The 22,813-nt window shown below is 36.3% G+C and overlaps 1 pseudogene; it reads left to right on the top strand.

Moving 5' to 3' along the window:
• Positions 1-14,552: 14,552 nt before the first annotated feature.
• Positions 14,553-14,701, top strand: LOC118992673 (uncharacterized; annotated as a pseudogene).
• The last annotated feature ends 8,112 nt before the right edge of the window (positions 14,702-22,813 follow it).

Here is a 22,813-nt window from a genome sequence, read left to right as displayed (position 1 = left end):
TTCCACCCTTCTCAATTGTTGTCCATGTATCCTTTATATATGTTCCTCTAAATCCTTCCCCTGAAATTTCCCCTGAAATTCCCTCCCCTCTCCCCTCTGGTCGCTGTCCCCCTGTTCTCTATTTCAGTGTCTTTGGTTATATTTTGCTCGCTTGTTTGTTTTGTTGTTTAGCTTCCTGTTAAAGGTGAGATCATATGGTATTTGTCCTTCAACACCTGGCTTATTTCACTCAGCATAATGCTTTTCAGTTCCATCCATGCTGTTGCAAAAGGTAGGAGCTCCTTCTTTCTTTCTGCTGCATAGAATTCCATTGTGTATATGTACCATAGTTTTTTGATCCATTCATTTACTGACAGGCACCTAGGTTGCTTCCAACTCTTGGCTATTGTAAATTGTGCTGCTATGAACATTGGGGTGCATATGTTCTTTGGGATTGGTGTTTTAGGGTTCTTGGGATACAATCCTAGCAGTGGAATTGCTGGGTCAAAAGGCAAGTCCAATTTTAGTTTTCTGAGATAATTCCATACTGTTTTCCATAATGGTTGTACCAGTCTGCAATCCCACCAACAGTGAACCAGAGTTCCCTTTTCCCCACACCCTCTCCAACATTTGTTGTTTATTGTTTTATGATAGCCATTCTCACCAGTGTAAAGTGGTATCTCATTTTGATTTTAATTTGCATCTCTCTGATAGCTAGCGATATTGAGCATCTCTTCATGTGTCTCTGGATCCTCTGTATGTCCTCCTTGCAGAAATGTCTGTTCAAGTCCTTTTCCCATTTTTTAATTGGGTTAGTTGTCTTCTTAGAGTGAAGTCATGTGAGTTCTTTGTGTATTTTGTCCATTCTTAACACATCTAAGTGGTTAAAGTCTATAGATAAATGTTTCTGAGTTTTCTGATTATTTTAGTTCTGGGTACATTTTTATGTAATTTCTTATTGCAAAAGAAAAAAGGTGCTCAATTATACAGGATTATGTATGCTATAATTTTTTAATACCTTACTGTTTAACAAGGATTTATCAACTACTTATTTAAATTCTCATTTGCTGAATTTAATGCAGTTGATCCACAAAAAAGCAGTTAAGTAAAGATTAATATTATATTCCATGTGAGATGAAATGAAAAAATGGGACTGTTAGCATTTAAACAACCTGGCAAACGCATTTTTGGCTATCAGAAACAAGCATCGCAATATGCAGAAGACATGCAAGTCCGACGTGAGGGCTCTTCAGGTAACATGGCTCACGATTATTTCCTTATTATTTCCAAATCAATCTCCTCCAAAAATTCCCACGTTTTATTTTTACTAATAATCTTGTAGATGACGGAGCAACTCCAAGTAGTGTCTCCTCATAGCTCTCCTATGCCTTCTGAAGAATCCACTAGTAACTGATGACTAGAGGTTCACAGTTTAGGGCCAGTCATGATTAGACTAACAGGCAGAATATGTAGGTTTTGTGTTTTTATTTTCTGGACGTGATTCTAAGTGCTCAATAAAAGTCTTTAGAATCACACTCCCTCTCCCCCAAAAAGAATAAATGGTTTTTTAAATATGAAAACCTCAATCAAAGGATATAAGATTTAAAACTTTACATTAAAGAATTACATTTTTTTCCACCTTGGAATTAAATCCAGTAATGAATATGAAGTTTCACTATGAATCTGGCATAAAGGAAGAAGATCATAGTTGTTCATTGCTTTGATTATATATCATCATCATCATCATTATTGTTATTCAGTACAAAATAAATATAAAGGCTACTTTTTCCAAATAAATTTTTCTGAAAACGTGAAGGTAGTAAAAAAACAAAAACTCATGTCAAATATTTACAATTGTTTATAAAAAAGAAACTTATGTATAATTAGGTTTTTTTTTTACTTCAAAGATTTATAAAATGGTAGAATTTGATAAAAACAGAATATTGGCTGAATGAAACCAGGGTCTGAGTTTAGAATAATATTTTTTATTTATATTTATTTACAGAATATATGACACAGAATAAAGTAAAAAAGTGCCATTAGCAAACATAAGTAAATTGGAAATGCAGGTATTTCTTCATAGCAGCCAAAACATACAGTGAAATGAGATTTGTGTGACTATTTAGGGGAGTATAAATTTTGATACATTTTCTATAAAGCAAATTGGTAAATTGTGGAAAGAACCTTTAAAATGTCCATATTATTTTAGTAGTAATGTTACTTATATACACACATACACACATACATACTTAGAAAAAGGTTATGGAAAAGATGCTGATTTGAAATATTTATAATTAAAAAGTTCAAAAAAAACTAAGCCCAAATAATAGAGAAATTCTTAAGAATATATAGCACATACATGCAGTGGAATATTATGTAGTCAATGACAAAAATAATTTTAAAGCTTTTTCAGTGTCATGGATAATGTTTCACATTATAGGTTTAAGTAAATATGGTATATGTTATTATTTATAGTATGTTAAAATTTAGTTAATGTAGCATGTTAATTATTTATAGTGTGTAAAATTTATTTACAAAGAGAAAACATATTAAAGAAAGTCCAGTAAAATAGGACTGAATAATTCGTAGATTGTGAGAATAATTATAATATGTTGTCTTTTATTGTGTAATTTTTCTAAAATTTCTATAATTAATGTGTGTTTACAATTATTATTTTAATATTTTTGGTAATAATAAAATAAGCATAATTGAAAATTTTTCAGACTAACAGGAAAGTTGTCCTTGTGTTAAGCCTTCTTTCTTAATAAATGTCAAGATATTTAATATTATTAAATCTTCTTTAAATGAAATTTGTATTTTTCAAATATCTCATCTAATTCTGAGAGGCAACTATCTCCCATTCTCTGAGTTATTAAGCTGTAATCACTATGACCAGATAGATGCTGAGCAGTAAAAATGCCGTTAAAGCTGTGGTATGACCTCCTCTCCTGTGACAGTGAGCAGAGCTCCCGTTATCTGTGAGGCATAATCCACCTGGTCCAGAGAACTAATCAGATCATTACGTACAAGGCATCCACGTATTAGTATCCTTAACGTCATACTTAATGCGAAGAGACTTCGACTCGCTTCATGGCAAGCTATGCACCTTTCAACCTGCTTATCAGCGTGGATAAAGTCTTTTCCCACATTATGTTCTTTCCCTGACATTTTCAAAAGTGTTTTGATTTAAAAATATTTACTCTTTTAAATTAATCCAGATATATGCAGGAAGTTATACAGGACCCTCTTTCTGCTGGGACATTTGTCATCCTGACTTATCACCCCTGAAGTTCCAAATGCTTCATTTCCTTCCCTTAAAGGGATATAAATATTATTAGTCACTTATTTATTACTTGTAAAAAATTAATTACCTATATTGCATAAGCACTAGTAGATTCTATGAAAACTACAAAGTGAATAAGACACAGGAGCAGGTTCTCAAAAGCATATAATCCAGGAGAAAAATACAGTTAGTGCAAATATGAGAGAAACTGTGATGGGCACTACAATAAAAGAACCAATGAGTTGTTTTGCAAATATGGGGATGAAATGGATTATTTCTGGTGGATATATACAGACTTCTTTAATAGCCGAGATGCCTCAGGAGGGTGATTAGGATACAGTGCATCTGAGATGTAGGCTAGAGAATAGTCTGTGTATAGACCAGTTAACTTTGCTCTGCTTAGCAACCTGCATTCTAATCCTAGCAATCCCTTTAGCACAAGATGGTTCTATTTACAATGAAATAGCACAAACTCACCTCCCCTGCTGGGAAACAACACAAAGATCACCTCTGGTTAAGTTGGGGAGAGTAGTTTCAGCTTCACATGTGAAGGATGCCAATTACTTACCAGGGTGATCACTCCATTTGTCCTGCTGTACTGGCAATATTGCATTGACCTAATTACAGTCATTTGTAATTATATTGCTCAGAAAGTCACCATAACTTAAGTTTTCTAAGAGTTAAAGGAGATAATATTTAGTAATAAATATTACATTTAAGAAACAGTATCTAATTAAATTACCCTTGCTGAATAGAGGTTGCTTTTGTACTGATTAGATAATTCCTAAAGTCAGATTTCTCAGTTAATCATTATGCTGACACTGAGCAGAGACCTGAGGTCGAACACTCTTTTCCAAGTTTTTTGGAATTCACTAGCTAATGATGCATTCTCAGGTGCCCTTTTTTTCCCTTTTATTCTGCTTCACACTTAGCTCTAGGATATGAGCATAAGAGTTTTGCTCATTTCTCCAAACATAGCTATAATCAGTTAATATAATCTAACCAGAGCCAGCTAAATGAAAGTTCAAGAAAAAAAGGAAAAATGAGTTTCAGAAAACAGCTGACTGTAGGAAATCTAAAGTTAAAGGAAATGCATTTATTCTGAAAAGCATCTATTAATCAGGACTCTGTCTGTTTGATTTAAAGCTCTTTCAGTAAAAAGCAACAGAAATCCATTTAATTTAACTTATGTATAAAAAGTAATTCATTATAAGAACGAGGAAGTACGTCCTGGGCTCCACGGAAAAGCTAGACCAGGACTGATCCCAGCAAATGGGAAAATCAGGCACCAAGGCAGATATTCTCAGTCTGATGTCTCCCCTCATCTCTCCCTCATTGTCTTTGGTTTTGCCTTTTGTACTCAGGTGCTGGTCTGTTTTTGTACATGGGATTTGACATGCCCAGGATGAAAGTTGAGCATACTGCAGTGAGAGTGTTCATTATAAGTTTTTCTTCCAAGGTCAAGTGCTATTAGGCACTAACACATGTGACCCAATCCCAAATACCTGGAAGGAAAACCTTAATTGGCACAGTGTAAATCAGGTATCCATCCCATGTGCTTTTCAGATGTGGCCAGTCATGCTCACATCATGTAAGCACAACTGCGCATGTGCACAGTTTCTTTGAAAAGTCTCTCCTCCTGGAGAAATTGTGCGTGAAAGTTTCTACCACACTGCTTTAGAAAGGACTTGTCTTGAGGAGGCTGAGTTTCCAGGAGCCGTTTAACATCATACAGCACATGATTGGCAAACTGGGGTTTAACCTTTGGTCGTTTGTCTTCTTACAAAGCCCCATTCTATTGCCAAATTCACAGATGAAAGAAATATATTAAAGTTTGTTCTTGTCTGATAATTTTAAGAAAAAGTGTACAGGTAAAGAGATTCACAGGATACAGGTAACAGAGACAGTTCAAGAGAAATGTCAATGTGAGGGAAACATTTCTGAATATCTTGCAAAGTGTTGTAAAGACCAGTCTCATAGGAAAACGGTGGCAGCCTTGGAAATGTACTTCCCAGAATCCTGCTGAAGGGAGTGCACATGACCATTTGTCCCTGGATTCATCTCTGAGTTTTCACAGGGACCAGGCTTTTCCCTTGCTCCTCCCATTCAATGAGCACAAGAGGCAGGGAACCAGTGGTAGCCACTGCAACAGGAGGAGGGGGCCTCCTCTACCGGGCTGCACTGACTTGACACACCCCATCAGCTGCATCATCCTTAGGACTGTGGTGCAGCCAGACACTCTCCCACCCGGTACTCCTTCCAGTCCTCTTTGTTCACAGGCATCAAACCCACATCTCTTCTGAAGCTCTTGCCTGCCTCCTCCCTTTTCTCTTCATCCTTCATATGTGCTTCCCTCAATCGGTCTATTGCATGTCTATTCAAGGCACATCCTTAGTAAGAGACGTGATGACACAGATATTTTAGAGGATGTTTTTAAAAAGAAAGGAAAAGGAAGCTGTATTACAATAAAAGATGGAAGCAATTGGGAAAAGAATTAAAATAGATTTCTTGCCATATTGCTTGTGGGAAGTTATAAGACTTTCCACTGATTTTATTTGAATTTTCAGAAGAGCATTTACTATTTTTTCCTCTTAAGGGAAACACACACATAGTATATATATCAAATGTTAAAATAATAAAAGTGAAGAACATTAAAGCTACAACATAAAATTAACTCATGAATTACTATTATTAAACTTTGATATATTCTCCAGTCTTTTGGCTATGACGTGTTTTCTCATTAGGATTAAACTAAACTATTCAGATCTTTTGTCTCCTCTAAGCTTATGTTGTCAATACTTTCCATTGTCATTAAATCTACATTTTCTTTTTAATTAACACAAATTTAAACTTAGAATTTTTAAATATTTTTTATTATGGCCCTCTTTTCATTCTTAGTGATGCTTCTGGACAAAAGGGACAAGTAGGGATTGATTGTAAAAGATATAGCTACCCAAATGGTGTTTTGGTGTTGAAGGAAAAGTCATGTCCCAGCACCATGAGTTTGGTTGAGGTAGGGGTGTTCTGAAGACCACTACAGATATGGAAGCATGGAGGAAGGCAAGGCATTAGCAATCTTTGCCTTTTGGATCTTCCCTAAAGCTTTCCTTCCCAAGGAAAATATCCTGGTGAGGCTCTCTCAAACTGTAGAAGTACCTTAAGCTATTTATAACTGATTGTTTGGTCTGCTGTCCTCCACCAGACATCTCTGACCATGGTTTGATCACCATTCCATTAACTGTGTTGAGAAGCCATTGGAAATAGCAGGGGTGGCCCCAGTTTTTTTACTGCCCACACCTCTGGGTGATTTTCCCACCCTGAGATACATCCTTCTGTGAAGCCAACAAATGTTGCATCCTTGTTGGGGAGAATTAACAGATTAGACTGACTATCCTCAGGTGGTCCCTCCAAAAATAAGGTCTGGATTAAATTATTGGAATGAATTTGGGAATTCTAAGGGCTACAAGCCAGTTGGGAGGTCACACTGGAGGCACTGTCAACCTGTACATTCCTCTACTGTGTCAGGGACCACTTGGGTTAGGGTACTTAATAAACAACACCTTCCTTCCCCACAGTCCATGAGTGCCTGGGAGGTTTTATTTGCTGCAAAGCAGGCTGGCAGTACCTTGCCTCCCTCCAGAGAGTACAGTGATTTCTACCTTCCTCAGCCCTGAGGTCATCCTCAGAGATTGGGCTTGTAACAGATGATAGAATTGCCTAGACTTCCTCCTTGAGGTAGATTCTGTGGCGTTCCTACCATCCTACTGTATGTAAATTAATGCCCCAGCCTTGTGGAACAGTACATACAGAAATTCATGGAGAAAGATTTTTGATTTTCTGAGGTGGACACTGGTGTTTTATCGGATTTGTTCAGCTGGGACCCTGGGTGGTGGGGCTAAGGTCAATACTAGTCCACTTCTTTATCATAAGAAGTCAGTCTCCAGTACTAAGGTACTTACCTGTTCCATGCAAACTTATATAAGCAGTGTAGGGTGTAACAGCTTAAGAATTCTGATAGGTAGTTTGTTGTTTCAGTTGCAGGGTTTTACTTTTCTGCCTTGAAGATACTGCTATTCCAGAGCTAGCTGTTGTTTGACGTCCATTTGTGTGGTGTATATTCTGAACTGGTTCATTCTATGGCTATGTCTAGATAGCTTTCTGACTGGTGCCCACGTGTCAGGAAAATCCCTACTACCTACAGAAGAAGACAGCTTTTTTCTTAGGGTAATCGCTTTAAAGCCAGGAACTTCCCAGGTAAACCAGTACTCTCAAATGATACAAACCTCCAGCTGTCAAAGTGGTCTCAAGTGATGAATTAAGCTTCTAAGCTTTCTGGGCCCTGGAGTGAGGCCTTATCCACGGGTTTCTACCAGTGTTTTGCTGAGCTATTTTTCATGGGGAAGTTTTGGGGTTCTCAAATATTTCTTCATTTTTAACCCCCCTGATGATTTATATGGGGTTCTGGAGGTTAGAACGGAAGTATCAGGTTGTCTGCTATCAAGTTCCACTTTAACCAGACCTGTGTGTTCTGTGAATCATGCCCTGTCACTGCATGTGACAGTGATGTGAAAGAAGCCAGTAGAATGTAAGGCCCTGTGAAGTGATGTCCTGCGTGAGTAAAGACCTCTGCCAACATAGTCACTTTTCCGTTAGTTCGTCAGTGGCATGACATGCCGGGGCTCCAGCAGGCTGCTGAAATGAGACTTACCAGAGCTGTGACCAGACTCGGTGAAGCAAAAACCACAACACAAGTTCTGCCGAGAAGGGCGTTCCACCTCCCCCAGTTGTTTGTCACCATAAGCACTATTTATTGCGTACCTCATCCTTCCCTGTTTCTATAGAAATCAAATTACATATTATCATTTTTCATTCACACATTATGATCCATGATTTTCACAGAAAGAGGTAGGCTCAGAAATATGTCACTTATTCAAATCATACTGCTTGAAAGTGGTACAGCTAAGATTAGAATGGAAATCATCTGGCTTTTAAGTCCATGTTATTTCTACAGGGTAACGTGAAAAAAGTATGTAAACTCCTAATAATCTAGCCAAAGGTCTCCTTTTCAAAAAAATTTGATTTAGTTTTTCCATCATCCTGTATAATATTTATTTCTCATTTTATAGATGAGGAAACTATAGTTGAGAAAGAACTAATATGCTATAACTCATAAAAGTAGAAATCAAATTTCACTTCATTTAATTCCCAGCCAAATAAGTATCCCTACCATTTTACCATAATATTTTTCAATCACTGTTTTCATATTTCTTATGGGGAATTTTCAAAGGTGTGCTCATTATCTGACCTTGAGAAACGGGAGAGCCAGTGTCAAGATGCTTTCTGAACAATAAGAACACTGATAAGTCAATAAGAATAGCCTTCAGAGGTAAGACTGAGCAGCCAGGGTGTTTTAAAATTTATAATGTGAATTAAAGCATTATCTCTTTAAGAAGCATAATATAAAGCCATCAAGATTCTTTTGATTGTGTCTTAAAAGCAAATATATTAATGAGAATTAAGGCACCACTTTTGATAAGAAGAGAACCAGTCAGGAGTAGGCAGTAGGTTTCAAAGAGAAGTGGAGGAGAAACGATCTGAGAGGTCTTGCCCATCCTATTGGGTAAGTTCTCTCTCTCTCTTTCTCTCAATCTCTCTCATATGTATGTATACATATGAAATAATTATATATAGTAAATATATATCATAAAAGCTAGTTCTAAGAACTGTTTTTCAGTTTTCAGTTATGACTGTGTCATCAGTTCCTTTAAAGTGAAGTCCAGCGTGTCAAGCACACACCTTGGAATCAGGCTTTTAAAAGACACTGGGCAAAGAAAATGCAGCCTTTCAAGGAAGGTATGAAGGATGTTTAGGTTCAGAACAAATACTGAGTCACCCACACTGTGCTTTAATCATATTCTATAAAATTATAATAAATGCATTGTCTTTAACTTTTTCAGTGGTAACTGAGCCTAATCTGAGGAGAATAATCTATTTAAATAAAGTTTGACTACTTACATAATGAACTACATGGGCCTTCTAAATTACTTTGCAGGCAGTCATGATATATTGTTCAAATTAATATATTGCTAAAAATGACCTGCTCAGTCTAAACATATATGTAAACAGAATCGAATCCAGAATTCTTTCTGAAAAAAAAAAAATTTGCCTTGTTGAGAAAACTTTTGAATCCAGTGGAGAAAGACTTCATTTCTCTTTGATCATCTGTGTCACTCTAATTCATTAAAAACCTAGTGCTGGTTGATACATCATAGTTCATAAGTTCTCCTTTAAATTGTTTTCATGTTTAATATTATCATAATATAAATTTGAGCTTTTTGGTGTACTCTTCTATGACTTTAACACACACATAGTCAAATTATCATCAACACAGGATACAGAATACGTTCATGCCTCCAAACCCCCCTCCCTTGTACTGTCCCCCGCCCTTTATAGCTACTCTCTGCTCCCAGGAGTACGCCCCCAGATTAGGCAGTACGCGGGGCTGTGATGGCTGTGAAATGCAGAAGTGATAGGCCGGTTATATGATAGAACAATGATTCTTTAGTTTGTTTTTTTTTTAATAAATTCCCTGATATTGTTCTGGTAAAAGACTCTCATTGGAGGAGCAAAATCTTTTGCCTTTTCTATTTAAAAATCACTGCAGTTGTTGAACATCACTATTTTTGAAAATATGTAATATTCCTTAGGTATATTTTGAAGAATAGAAAAGTAGAAGTTTAAGAACAATGGCTTTGAGAGAAAACAATTTTGGTATTAAAGGCCTCTGTAAGGTTCGTCCTGGAAAGGCCTCATGAAACTTGTGCCATTTGGATGAAATTCTCAGGATAGTATTTCATGACTTAGTATTTCCACTTCTAGGTATATACCCAAGAAATGGGATAATGTAAGTTCACTCAAAAACATGTACATGTGTTTGTTACAGCATTATTTGTAATAACCAAAAAGTGGAAACAGTCCAAATAACCATCAACTGGTGAATGAATTCATAAATGTGGTATATACATATGATGGGATATTATTCAACCTTAAAAAAGAATAAAATGTTGATATATGCTACAACTCAGGTGAGCCTGAAAATATATTTTATGAAAGAAGGCAGATATAATAGGCCACACACGGTATAATTCCATTTATATGAAATATCTAGAATGGTCAAAATAAATAAAGGGTTAAGAAAATAAATGGTTAAAAATAAAACAGGGGTTTAAAGGAGAGAGAAATATAGAGTTAAGAATGCATAGCATGGGATTTATCGGGGTTTTTTGAGGTGATAAAAATTTTGCAGAATTGGATAGTTATGATGGTTGTACCCCACTGAATTTTATAAATTTAAAAAGTAAATTTTATAGTATGAAAAGTGTATCTTAGTAAAAAAGAAAGGCGTGGCATTAGTAGTGGGTCTAAATTATATCTGCACTAAAGGGAGTCCTGACTCATTCTAATAAAACCCAACAACCAATCTGGGCCTACGGCAGTTGAAGATAGTTGAAGGAAATATAATAAGTGAATTGATAAAAAACAGAAATTATCTGATCTAAGAGAAAGAAGCAACAATAAAGATATTTCTCCAACTTGATATGTAAATTTAATGGAAGTTCTGCAAAAAAACCAAAACAAAACACCAAACCTGTAGACAAAAAAAAAAAAACCCTTATTCTAAAATTTATATGAAAAGCATAGGTTTTAGAATTGTTCAAAAATCTTTGCCAGGAAGAATAAAGTGGAAAGAATTATATTTTTCTCTATTAAAGATGCATTATATAGCTGTAAAAGTGTGTTATTGGCAGAGAGACGGACACATAGGTCCACGGAGCTGAACAAAGAATCCAGATACAGATCTAAAGCAATAAACCCAGCTGATATTTGACAGAGGTGAGAAAAGCAATTCAATGAAGCAAGGATAGACTTCTCAACAAATGATGCTGGAACATTGGATATGAATTGCCTCTCCCCTCTACCAAAAAAATAAAATAAAATACAAATAACCACAGCCAAACCTAATACCTTACACCAATATTAACTCAAAATGAAGTATAGACTCAAATGTAAAGCTATAGAACTTTTAGAAAACATGGCATGGAAGAATATCTTCAGGTCCAATCTAGGCAAAGAATTCTTACACCTGACACTAAAACTTCAGTGCACAAAAGTAAAATGAGCAGCTTGAACTGCATCAAAATGAAAACATTTAGCTTTCTGAAACTAAGTGAAGAACCAAACAAGATCAGCTATAAACTGGAAGAGAATATTTGCAAACTACATGTCTAGAATATATTAGAAACTATAATAACTCAACAGAAATAAAACTAATAATCCAATTGGAACATAGCCCAAAGGCAAGAAGAGACATTTCACTGACAGAAACATACGGATGGCAAATAAGCACACACTAAGATGTCCTACATCATTAGCTATAAGGGAAATGAAGATTAAGTTTGGTAATAAAACGCTACTACTTACCTATCAGAATGGATAAAATAAAAAATAGTGACACCACCAGATGATGTGGAGAAAATGTATCATCCATGCATCGCTGGTGAGAATGTAGAGTGGTGTATCTACTCTGAGATACAGTTAGGCCATTTATCACGGCATGCTTGCAACTCTGCATGAACTGGCAGCTGCACTCTTGGGAATCTATCCCAGAATAATGCAAACTTAAGTTCTACAAAACTGGTAAGGGTTACAGCAGCTTTACTTGTAAGAACCAAAAACTGGAAAAAGCTAACATATTCTTCAACAAGTGATGGGTTACTATGGACTACTACTCAGCCATAACAAGGAACAATTTACTAATGTACACAACAATTTGGATGATTCTCCAGGGAATAAAAAAACACCTAATTTCAAAAGTTTATACATATGACTTCAGTTTTGTAATATTTTGAAGTGATACAGTTTTATTTTTCTATTTATTTATTTATTTACTTCTTATTCAAGTACAGTTTTCTGTTTTATATTCCCTGCCCTGCCCCCCGCCCCGGGGCTCCCCACCTCTCTCCCATTTCTGCCCCCTCCTTAATTATTGTCCATGTGTCCTTTATACTTATTCATGTGAGTCCCTCCCCTTTTCCCCTATGATTCTCTCCCCTCTCCCCTCTGGCCTCTGTCAGCCTGTTCCATATTTGAGTGTCATTGGTAATATTTTGCTTGCTTGTTTGTTTTGTTGTTTAGATTCCTGTTAAAGGTGAGATCATATGGTATTTGTCTTTCACCGCCTGGCTTATTTTGCTCAGCATAATGCTCTCCAGTTCCATCTATGATGTTGCAAAAGGTAGGAGTTCCTTCTTCCTTTCTGCAGCATAGAATTGTGTAAATGTACCATAGCTTTTTGATCCAGTCATTGACCGATGGGCATCTAGGTTGCTTCCAACTCTTGACTATCATAAATTGTCCTGCTGTGAACATCGGGGTGCATAGGTTCTTTTGGATTGGTTTCAGGGTTCTTAAGATATACTCCTAAGAGTAGAATTGCTGTGTCAAAAGGCACATTCATTTTTAGTTTTCTTAGAAAGTTCCATACTGTTTTCCATAGTGGTTGTACCAGTCTGCAATCCCACCAACAGTGAACTAGGGTCCCCTTTTCCCCACAACCTCTCCAGCACTTGTTGTTTGTTTCTTTGTTGATGATAGCCATTCTGACCGGTGTAAAGTGGTATCTCATTGTGGTTTTAATTTGCATCTCTCTGATAGCTAGCGATATCAAGCATCTTTTCATGTGTCTCTGGATCCTCTGTATGTCCTCCTTGCAGAAATGTCTGTTCAAGTCCTTTGCCCATTTTTTAATTGGGTTGCTTGTCTTCTTAGAGTGAAGTTGAGTGAGTTCTTTGTATATTTTGGATATTAAACCTTTGTCTGAGGTATCATTGGCAAATATGTTTTCCCAAGCTGTTGCTTCTCTTTTTATCTTGACACTGTTTTCCTTAGCCATGCAGAAGCTTTTAATTTTGATGAGATCCCATTTGTTTATTCTTTCTTTTATGTCCCTTGCTCTAGGGAATGTATCAGTAAAAATCTTGCTGTGTGGAATATCTGAGATTTTCCTGCCAATGTTCTCCTCTAGGGCTTTAATGGTTTCACGGCTTATATTTAAGTCTTTTATCCACCTTGAATTTATTTTGGTGTATGGTGTAAGTTGGTGCTTGAGTTTCATTTTTCTGCATGTAGCTGTCTAGTTCTCCCAACACCATTTGTTGAAGAGGCTATTTTTACTCCGTTTTATGTTATTGCCCCCTTTGTCGAATATTAATTGACTGTAGAGAGTTGGGTTTATTTCTGGGCTCTCTGTTTTATTCCATTGGTCTATGTGCCTGTTTTTATGCCAGTACCAGGCTGTTTTGATTACAGTGGCCTTGTAATACAGTTTGATATCAGGTATTGTGATCCCTCCTACTTTGTTCTTCTTTCTCAAAATTGCAGCTGCTATTCGGCGTCTTTTATGGTTCCATATAAATTTTTGAAGTGTTTGTTCTATGTCTGTGAAATATGCCATTGGTACTTTAATAGGTATTGCATTGAATCTGTAAATTGCTTTGGGTAGTATGGACATTTTGATGATGTTAATTCTTCCAATCCATGAACATGGTATATGTTTCCATTTGTTTGTGTCTTCCTTGATTTCTTTCTTCAGTGTTGTGTAGTTTTCTGCATAGAGGTTTTTAATCTCCTTGGTTAAGTTTATTCCCAGATATTTTATTTTTGTTTTTGCTGTATTGAATGGGATTTTTTCCCTGATTTCTGCTTCTGCTGTTTCATTGTTGGTGTACAAAAATGCCTACAGTTTTAAAGCTAGTGAACAGATTTGTAAATGTGAAACACTAATGAGGGAGTGGAAGACAAGATAGAAGTGAATAGTGATAAGAATGTTCTGTATCTTGAATGTATTATCAATGTCAATATTCTTGTACTATCGTAATGTAGTTTTTCAAGATGTTACTATTGGATGAAAATGAGTAAAAGATACATGTGACCTTTAAATGTACAATGTGAGAGAAATAGACTTCATTGAACTAGTCGATAGAGTCACTACATAAATAAACAAGGGCACAATGGCAACAAAAAGCCTTAGGAAGGGGTGGATTATATAAATATAGACGTAGCAAAAGAAAAAGACTAGTTTCCAAAAACAATTTGGAGTCATGGAAAGGAAAACCAGGAGCACATGACCCATAATACAGGAGGAGGGGGGGAAGATCAGGCAACAGAAACTGCTTCTGAGAAGGATCACATTTTGGAATTAGCAGAAAATGACTACAAAGCAGCTTTTATAATACTTAACTGTCAGGAGAGATACCATGATCAGGAAAGTGGTTTTCCCAGGGTGAGGTTTATCCATTGCTCTCTTATCCATCCCCCAGATGTGGGAAACTAGATGGCACAGTTTGCAGTAGTGGGCAGCTGTGTTTGCACTGCCCCCCCGCCCTGGAGTGGGACAGTGGATGGGAGGCAGCTATGTTTTTAAAGAATTAAAAAATAGCACTCACAAAAAAACTAAAAGAAAATATAACAATGTCTCACCAGATAAACAATATCAATAGATAAAAAATTATAAAAATGAACTAAACAAACATTCTAGAGTTGAAAAGTACAATAACAGAAATGAAAAGTTATTAGAGCAGGTCAACAGAAAAATTAAAATGACAGGAAAAAAGAATTAATGATCTTGAAGACAGATCTATTGAGATTATGGAATAGAAAGAACAAGAGAAAAAAGAAACAAACATGAACAATCTTCAGGGACCTTTGGGAAACCATTAAATACAACTAGTAAGTTTACAGTTGTTCATATGGAAAATAATACAATAATAAATGGTAGTACAAGAAACAATGGCTGAAAACCTCACAAATTTGATGGGAAACATTTATATGCATACTCCATAAGCTCAAGAAATTCCAAAGTAGGATAAACTCAAAGAGATGAACACTTGTATGGATCTCTGCCAAACTGTCAAAAGCCAAAGCCAAAAATAGATAAATAGAATCTTAAAAGCAGAGAGAGAAAATTAACTACTCATGTACCAGTACTTAATAAAATTAGTGGCTAGCTGCCTTCTCATTATAAATCATGGACAACAGGAGTCAGTAGAATAATGCATTTAAAGTGATGACAGAAAAAGACGTCAACCAAGAATCACATATCTAGCAAAAGAATAATAAAGTTGAATTGCATATCTAGCAAAAAACAAACTTGAAATATGTTCCCTTATAAACAAAAGCCAAAACTGAAAAGATTTTGCCACAAGCAGACCTTTGCTGCAAGAAATAATAAAGTTCTTATGGCTGAAATGAAGAGTAAACAACAACTTTGACCCACAGGAAGAAATAAAGAGCACTGGTAATGGGAAACACATATGTAAAGATAAAAGAGTATACATGGAATTCTTGTGACTTGTTGCTTTTCCTATCATACTTAAAAGACAACTGTTGTAATAGCCAAAAACAGTAAAATGAGTTTGTAATACATAAATGTATGTTTGTAATATGATATAGTAGTACAGAGGGGGGTTGAATGGACTGACTCTATGAAACAAAGTTTTCATATACCTTTTAAATTAAGTTGATATCATTTTAAGGAAAGATATTAGCTGTAAGTACAGAGCAACCAATGAGAAAATTGCTCAAAAACTTACAATAAAAGAAACAAGAGATGCCCTGGCTGGTGTGGCTCAGTGGATTGAGTGCTGGTCTGTGAACCAAAGGGTTGACAATTCAATTTCCAATCAGGACACATGCGTGGGTTGTGAGCCAGGTCTCCAGTAAAGGGTGCATGAGGGGAACCAAACATTGATGTTTTTCTCCCTCTCTTTCTTCCTACCTCCCCCTCTGTCTAAAAATAAATAAATAAAATATTTTCTTTAAAAAAAAGGAAAAGAAGAGAAAGAAAATGGTAACTTGGACATGTTTCTTTGACACAAAAGATGGTGGTAATGGAGGAATGGAAATCAAGAAAGACATTAGGCACACTAAAAACAAATAGATAAATGATGCATACAAAGTTTATTTTATTACCAATTACATTAATGTAAATGGATAGCCCTGGCTGGTGTAGCTCAGTGGATTGAGCGTGGGCCTGCGAACCAGAGGATCGCAGTTCAATTCCCAGTCAGGGCACATACCTGGGTTGCAGGCCAGTTCCTGGCAGGGGACACACGGTACATTGTGTGTTTCCGGCAGAGGCAACCATACACTGATATTTCTCTCCCTCTCTCCTTCCCTTCCACTCTAAAAATAAATAAAATTAAAAAAAAAAAGTAAATGGACTACATTTTCTGATCCAAAGATTGGCAGAATTAATTAAATAAAACCCAATGACTTTTAAAAAGTATTTTATTGTTTTTCAAGTACAGTTGTCTTCATTTCCCCCCACAACCCCCCCCTACTCCAGCCATCCCCACCTCCCTCCCCTGCTTCCACCCCACCTTATTTTTGCCCATGTGTCCTTTATATTTGTTCCTGAAAACCCTTCTCCCCTTCCTCCCCCATTATCCCCTCCCACCTCCCCTCTGGTTACTGTCAAATTGTTCTTAATTTCAATGCCTCTGGTTGTATTTTGCTTTCTTTTTTTTTTTGTTTTGTTGATTATGTTCCACTTAAAGGTGACATCATGTTAAGTTACACACTATCTACCAGGGAAACACTTTAGATTCAAACACACAAGCTGAAAGGAAAAGGTAGAGAAAAATATATTAAGTAAACAGCACCCAAAGACAGTTGGAGTGACTATACTAATAGTAAATAAAATCGACAGTAAGACAAGGATTTTCACTAGAGAAAAAGAAGAATATGTAGTATAATATGGTCAAACATGAAACAAGTATAACAGTTGTACAGATATGAAACTGTCAACAGTGCCCCAGATATATGAAGCAAAAACTGGTAGTTTTCAATGATCAAAAATAATATCAAGAAAGCAATTACTTATATATTGTCAAATATATAAATGGGAATATATTGAACTAATTACTGTAAGACTTTATGGCAAAATTATAAAATATTTTTGAAATAAATTAAACAAGAACTAAGTAATTAGCATGATAAGCCATGTTCATAGTTAGAAGATTAAACATTTGAGAGTGGCAATACTCTCCAAATGAAAATGCCAACTGTCTTATTTTGCAGAAATGGACAACAAGATTCTAAATTTATATAGGAATTCAGTAATAGTCAAAACAATCTTGGAAAAGAGTACAAAGCTGGAGAATTAATATTTTCCAATTTCAAAACACTGCAAAGCTATATTAATCAAGATATGTGGGATTGGCTTACAGGTATAAATATAGATCATTAAAATTGGAACTGAAAATGCAGAGGCAATCCTTTACACTATGATCAACTGATTTTGACAGAGGTTCCCAGAAAATTCAGTGGGGAAAGAGCTGTGTTTTCAACAAACAGTACCAAGAAAAATAGAAATCCACAAATGAATGAAGTCAGGCCCCTACCACAAACAATATACAAGATTTAACTCAAAGCACATTGGAGAAATAAATTTGACAGTTTAAACTGTAAAATTCTTCAAAGAAAACATAGGAATAAATTATTGTGGCCTTGGATTATGGATTGATTTCTTAGAGATGACACCAAGACCTCACTCAACATATGAAAAAAAAGGGATTAATTAAATAAGAAAAAACTTTTTAAAAAGTAAAGCGACAAGCCACAGAATAGGAGAATATTTGCATATCTTATATATAATAAAGAATTTGTATCTTGATTTAATGAATTATTACCAATCAACAATAAAAAGACACATAACCTAATTAGTAGTTAGACAAAGGATTTGAATAGACCTTTGTCTAAAGAAGACAAATAGCCAATTAGCACATGAAAAGATGTTCAATGTCATTCATCTTCATGGAAATGCAAACAAAACCACAATGAAATGCTACTTCATACACCCTATGATGGTTACAGTTAAAAAAATATGGATAATAATGTGGTGATGAGAGTGTGAAAAAACATTCATACATTGCTGGTGGGAATGTGCAGCGGTGCTGTGTCCACTGTGAAAAACGGCTTAGCAGTTCCTCAAAATGTTAATCATGGAGTTACCATATGACCCAGCAATTCCACAACTAGATCTATACCCAATAAAATTAAAAACCTAATTTCACATATTAAAAACTTGTACATAAATGTTTATATGATCCTCATGTATTGTAGACAAGTAATGAAAATAACTCAAATGTCCATAAACTGGTAACTGAATACATAACATGTGGTTCATCCATATGATATCATTTGGCCATGAGAGGAATGCAATACTCACACAAGCTGCAGGATGGCGGGACCTTGAAAAATGTGCTAAATGTAAGAAGACAGACACAAAATGCCACATCTCATGTAATTTCATTTACATGAAATATTCAGAACAACAAAATCCATACAAAAGGAAGGCATGTTACTGGTTGCTTTAGGCTGAGGTGATGAAATATTCTAGAATTATATAGTGTTGATTGCTATAAAACCTTGTAAATGTACTAAAAACCACTGAATCACACACTTTAAAAGATGAACAATATGTATGTGAATTATATCTCAATCAGGCTATTTTTAAAATGTGCATGAATTAAACACTCTAATCATAGTGCAGATTTTGTCGGACTAGATTAAAAGAAATATCCAGCTGTATGCTGTCCATAGGACACACATAAGATACAAATGATCATAAATCTCAATGTGAGGACACCATAGTAGTCCTAAAAGTGGGCAATGAAGGGGATCATAGAGGTGAATTACACAGTAGTTCTGTAATTGTAGAAGAAATATTGATGCATTAATTAGCGAGAATAAAAAACACAACTGATTTGATAAGCACTTAAAAATTATGAGTATAGTGACAGAAAAAAAATGTATAATTGTATTTCCCAAAATTACACATGTAAGAAGAAGCCTCCTTATAAATGTACCATAAGGAAAAGGCTCATGTTCTAGCCATTCTATTCCTCCTAATTGGGTTGTCTTTGGTCAATCCTTCAGCTGACTTTCCTCATATAAAATTTTTAATAAAACAATTTGGGAAGCATTTCATGAAAGTTTCCTGTGTAAATGTACCATAGTTTTTTGATCCATTCATTTACTGATGGGCACTTAGGTTGCTTCCGGCACTTAGCTATTGTAAATTGTGCTGCTATGAACACTGGGGTGCATAGGTTCTTTTGGATTGGTGTTTCAGCGCTCTTAGGATATAATCCTAGCAATGGAATTTCTGGGTCAAAAGGCAGTTCCATTTCTAGATTGCTGAGGAAATTTCATACTGTTTCCCATAGTGGTTGTGCCAGTCTGCTTTCCCACCAACAGTGCACTAGGGTTCCCTTTTCTCCACAACCTCTCCAACACTTGTTGTTTGTTGCTTTGTTTATGATGACCATTCTCAATAGAATTATACACAGCAGAAAGGAAGGAGGAGCTCCTATCCTTTGTGAAAGCATGGATGGAACAGGAGAGCATGTGCTAAGTGAAATAAGCCAGGCAGTGAAACACAAATACCATATGATCTCACCTTTAACTGGAACCTAATCAACAAAACAAGCAAGCAAAATATAACCAAAGACATTTAAATTAAAACAAAGTGACAGTAACCAGAGGGGAGAGGGTAATGGGGGAAAAGGGTGAAGGGTTTACAGGAACAACTATAAAGAACATATGGACAAAAACAAGGTGGGGGGAAAACAGGAAAGGAGGGTGGGGATGGCTGGGGTGGTAGGGAGGGATCAGGAGAAAAGGCAGAAACTGTACTTGAAAATCAAAATTCAAAAAATAAAAATAAATTTAAATCAAATTAAAAAAAAAAAACAGTGTCATGTGGATTATAACTCTCCCTAAGTCTGTATCAGGAGAAGAGTTGTAATGGGAAACTGTTGAAATGTTCACTACCAGCTTTTCTCTCTAGCCACACTGAGTGTCCTATTTGTGCTTATGAAATTCCTGATAGGAAGCTTTAAGATAAATTAATTAAATAACCTGAAAAAAGGAGCCCATGAATCTAAGGAGAATGAGTGAATGGTACTCAAGTCATATTTGCTTGAAAATATCCAGACTGTAGGAAAAACATAATAAGCCTGCCCCTCACTTACAAAATGTTCCCAACCCACTGTTTATAGTCTTATGGACAGGCAGAGCAAAAGAAAAAAATCTGAGTAGTAAATGGAGGAGGCTAGAGTTGTTAGGTTTCAATCTGTAATCCAACATTAGAGCCTGGGCTATGGAACAAATTCTCTAGGTCTAAATCTTGTATGATCTTGGACTGGTGCCTAAGTCTTCAAACTCCATCGGTGTAACAGGGATGATAATAAAAGTGCCTGGTAGGTTGTGGGAGGTTGAATTGATCTAATCGCGTGCACTACACCACAGGGTCTTTGCCATAATAAATACTCCATTAGATATTGTTGTTGCTGCTGTTGTGTTTTTATTATTATGATGCATCTAGAATCCCTAATTTAAAGTCCTGATATTTAAAAAGTCTGAAAACAAAAATCTTTTTTCATACATTTGGCATGAACTCATTTAGTACCAAAGCCTAAACTGAAAGAATGTGAGGCTATTAGTAGATTGTATTCCCATTTGATGTGTGTGTCCATTTGCTTAGCTGCAGAAATACTACACTGTTTGCTACGGAATGCTGCCCCAGATGTTGCTGGGAATGTCTAGTAATAGGAACCATGTCAGCTGCCTGAAATTTAAAAAATTCTGAATTTGGAAGGCCACTTATCTTTGAGAGTTTTAGATAAAGAATTAATAATGGGTGAACCTATGTCTTCATTGTCATTACTGTCACCAAAGGTCACAAAGTCCATCATCTTTTCTGTGTACTCAGTATGGAGAAATTAGAGGGGGCACAGTCCTCTAATTTCCCTGTTGGGAAATTGTACCACTAACAGGTGAGAGGTAAACAGCTAACTCTGAATTTAATAATAGCCCTTGCCTACCATTGTCACATTCTGACACAAATGTGTAGGGCAGGGTTAAATATAAAACAATTAAAATCTAAAAAAGTGGACTAAACATGGCTACTCACAATTTACTGCATCCCTTGAAAAATGGGTATCACTTGCAAAGATATAGTCAAGTTCATATTTTTTCTACCCAAGTGATAATGGAGCATAATGAGAAGCAGAGAATTGAACAGAAAATCAGCAGTGAGGCTGAGGGGTGGAGGGGTAGCAGTAGGGGGTGTGTACCACGAAACTGTCCCTGATTGAGAATCCCTGCCTGAAGGCTTAAGTAAAATAAACCCGTCAAAACACACTCAAAGGTAGGAGCCCAGTGATCTCTTTTGCCCATTTGCAACTTTTGTACATATTTTGACAAGTTTCGATGTCGTTAAAGCAGCACTACTGGACCCTCAGTAGCCACATGGCAACATCTGGAAACACGTTTGATTGTCCCGACTGCGCAGGGTGTGCCACTAGATAGGGGCGCTTACACCGTCCTGCAAGTCACAGGGCAGCCCCACAACGAATCCTTTCACCCCACAATGCGCAGCGCCAGCCAGTTTGAGAAGCCCTGCTCTAGGTGAGGAGTTAACTTACACATTTGTGTCCAGCAGAGGTGAAAATAATTTCTTACAGTTGGAAAAAAAAACCTCAGAATTAATAGTTGAGTACCCTGTTGGATATTAACTAACTTTTTTGTCCAACACTGCAGTGTTATCCTTATAGTTCTTTATCACATTGCCTGTAAATCTCTATATCCCTCCAGTGCATTTGGAACTGGTTTCTTGCTGTTTTTTTATTGCTTAAAATCTCTGACAGGTGCTCATTTTGTACTTATTAGTTGGTTATGTTTTTTGACCTTTGAAAAATTATACTTTAATGATTGACTGGGAGCTAGCTAGAAAAGTGGATACTTTCAGGAAATTTTGTGTGTGAAGTGAATTTGTTCTTTGGCTTTCACAGAAAGGGTGAAACGTCAGGCAGTGAGGGGGTCAGTGTTGGCGCCCCACCAAGCTCACATAGCTGCTTCCTCATGTGTCATTTGTGGGACCTTGGTGGTGCCCTTGCTAATTAGATTCCATGGTTCCTTGACCCTGGTTGAGCTCACCTACTTACTCAGGTAACCACTCTACTCTCTGTCCTCTAAAGATGTCTTTTTTCCCCCAAAGCTTTTCTTTTTAGCCCTAAACTGATGCTCAGCTAGAATTGGAACTATTTCCTATATTGTGTTCTTCCCCATCTTGGTGTCTTGAGAAAATAATTTTGGGCAAAGATGTGAGATCCCTTTTTCTGTAAAAGAAGAAAAGAGAAGGCCCTGTTGTCTGATGTGTGGGCAGGTTTTGATGTTGTCTGAGGCCTTTATCTGGGCCTTCATAGGATGAGTGTCAACTGCACAATAGGCCATAATTAGGACCCAATCTGCTGAGCTGCAGCTTCTGCCACCTGGAAGCTGCAGTGATTTTATATGACAAAATTAACAAAAGGAACCCACATGAATGTGTTTGGATATTCGGAGAAGTGGAAAGAACTTGATTGTTTTCCCAAACCATTTCCAATCCTGGCTCCGCCCTTCACTAAGTCTTTGGCATTCAGTGAA

This window comes from Sturnira hondurensis, unplaced genomic scaffold (assembly GCF_014824575.4).
Source record: "Sturnira hondurensis isolate 20B ecotype Veracruz unplaced genomic scaffold, ASM1482457v3 Scaffold0008196, whole genome shotgun sequence".
Lineage (NCBI taxonomy): Eukaryota > Metazoa > Chordata > Mammalia > Chiroptera > Phyllostomidae > Sturnira > Sturnira hondurensis.
Note: the sequence above shows the minus strand (reverse complement) of the source record. Positions and strands in the feature narration are given on the sequence as shown.